Source organism: Babylonia areolata, chromosome 26, assembly GCF_041734735.1.
Source record: "Babylonia areolata isolate BAREFJ2019XMU chromosome 26, ASM4173473v1, whole genome shotgun sequence".
In the NCBI taxonomy this organism is placed as follows: domain Eukaryota; kingdom Metazoa; phylum Mollusca; class Gastropoda; order Neogastropoda; family Buccinidae; genus Babylonia; species Babylonia areolata.
The window spans coordinates 572,501-575,396 of NC_134901.1; positions in this window are offsets into that span (position 1 = coordinate 572,501).

Below are 2,896 nucleotides of genomic sequence, written 5' to 3' on the forward strand. Positions count from 1 at the left end.
ATAAAAGTATCAAGTGTCATAATCTAGTATTGTATATATATATATATATATATATATATATATGTGTGTGTGTGTGTGTGTGTGTGTTCTTATTTTTGTGTTCTTACAGTACTGATGCATATTGCGTAAACTGTAAAATCATTTTGGACGGAACAAGGGCTTTCAGAACTTATAACATTGTTGACAATGGAACTGATATTAGTGTTTAAATGCATGACAGAAAGATTAATTAAGACTCAGTGATAACTAAAAGAGTGCTTGACAGACAGACAGGTAATTGAAGAGGGTAATGGTTAGAATAATGATTGTTTCTGCAAATTTCAGTGCTGCAGAGACCTGACCCTGGCAGCGAACTTCTTGTGAACAGCTGGTTCTGATTACTGGTGATTGATCATTTCATACGGTCTTGGACAGGCGACTGAAATGTGAGCAACACGATTATCAGAACTACTTGTGTGTGTGTGTGTGTGTGTGTGTGTGTGTGCGTGCCGGCGGTGTGCGCGCGCGCACGGCATTATGGTCTTTTCCTCTTGCTGTCTAACATGGAAGCATCAGTGAATTATCTAACTTGGAAGTGTATTATTTCTTTCCTTTTCTTTTTTCAGATGCGTATGGGCACGGGTGTTGCGCGCGTCTGTGAATGTTTCAATAACTATGTATATCATATAGTAAAGAGTGGTAACTCTCTGCAGTCACAAGGTACACAACTTCAAGTCAGTGCTGCTTACGCTACCGATTCAGCTGGCACACAGGTAAATAAAACGTACATTGGAACAAACCCAGACACTTCCTCACTGTGTATATCATAGTTTATCCCATGCACATGAACAAACTGTTGAATCTAAGCAAGACGATGGATATAGTATCTGCGCCTTCGTGAATATAATTTTATATATATATATATATATATATATATATATATATATATTGTTTATTTTGTTTTTATACAGACATTCAATTAAGCTGTCACATCGCTACGATAAATCTGGTAAAACAAAACAAAACAAACAAACAACAACAACAAAAAACAAATTGAAGACAGATATATCCGGCCGAAGATTTTGTGTGTGTGTGTGTGTGTGTGTGTGCGTTTCCCTCCTGCAAAAGTCTTCTTATTCCTATGGCGCAGTATATGAGACATACGTTTGAGTCGAGGATGTGAGTTGATCAAGTTGCAGTCTTTGACAGTTATAGTTCACGCGGGGAATCCTTGGGGAAGGGGCGAGTTTTGAACTACTAAGGAGAGAGAGAGAGAGAGAGGTCTGTGTTTGGTCGCATTGTCAAGTGATTATGCAGTCTTCTTGGTTGTCCGTCGACTGAATCCGATGATTGATTTCTTAGTTGTGGGGTTAAGCGATAGTAGCGTGTGCGGCTCCCCCGCAGTTCGTAGAACTGGAAGGACACACACTGATACTGTGCCTTTAATCGGTAATGTTCACCGCTGCTTTTGTGTGTGTGTGTGTGTGTGTGTGTGTGTGTGTGTGTGTGTGTGTGTGTGATATACTAATAATTAACTTTAATGCCCTCCGCCCCCCGTCCGCACCCCCCCGACCCAGCCCTGCCCTCCTGTCAGAAAGGCTTACGTATCGGAAAGCGAAATCATCCTCTCTCTGTCTCTGTCTGTCTCTCCGGCTCTGTCTCTGTCTCTGTCTCTCCACCTGAAGGCCGCAGAGCAGCGCTGTCAGTCCTAACTACAAGCACTATATATGAAAAGTCAGGTAGTGTTTTTCCCCGATTTTTTGTGTTTTCTTTTTCAGTCAGTCCCATGAGGTTGTTTTTGTTTCGCATCCTGATTTATTCGTTGTTAATATGTGTGTGTGGAACATGTGCATTCCTAGTGTGTACAGGTCTGTGACCTTGCATTAAAATCATTACTTCATCTCTCTCAGTAAACTCTCTCTCTCTCTCTCTCTCTCTGTCTCTGTCTCTCTCTCTATCTCTCTCTGTGTCTCTGATTGTCTCTGTGTCTCTGTCTCTGTCTCTCTCTCATATTTTCAATAACCACACCTCTAAAACAAACTGCGCGAATGAAGAATGAAGTTGGATCGTGCAATGTCTTAACGCCATCTCACCGCTCTCACGCTCCATACCAGGTTTTAAAAGAAAAAACACAGAAGAAGTAAAAAAAGGGGGTTAAAGTGACTGGAGATGTGGGGGTTGAAAGGTCAGAGAGCAAGAGGTCAGGGGTCGAGGAGGCGGGAATGGATCAACGAGGGGATGTGCGTTGTCAAGCCGCCTCGTGGCTAAACGGTGGGGATTGGGAGGGCCGTTATCATCGGCTTTGAACAGCCGCTCTTTTGTTGTTGTTGTTGTCCCGTCTTCTGCAGCTGACTGTGAGAAAAAAGGGCGATTCTCCCCCTTTTTTGGTGGTGGGGGGAGGGGGGCAGGAGGGGGCAATGGGGAGGACTGGGGGTGCGAGGGGCGGAGGTGGGAGAGGTGTATTGTGTGGCCGTGATGCGGTGTTACGCTACTGCTACGTTGTGTGTGTGTGTGTGTGTGTGTGTGTGTGTGTGTGTGTGCGTGCGTGCGTGCGTGCGCACGCGAGTAAGAGACAGAGAGAGCTAAAGAAAAATGAATGAATCGTTTGTTGGCGTTTTTTCTCCAACGGGGGGTGGTGCATCACTGCATCAGTCAACTAATACAACACAAAAACATATCATTTATAAATGCTTGAATATGAGTAATAGAGGATAGATTGACGAATGTATTCTTGAGGGTGTGTGTGTGTGTGTGTGTGTGTGTGTGAGAGAGAGAGAGAGAGAGAGAGAGAGAGAGAGAAAAGAGTCAGGATGGTTGATTCAATTAAGGCCCCATATGAACAGGGGGTAATAACAGTGTTCTATATGTGCCAATGTAATTGTTGATAGAAACAGCCCAACTTCTTCCACAACTAACT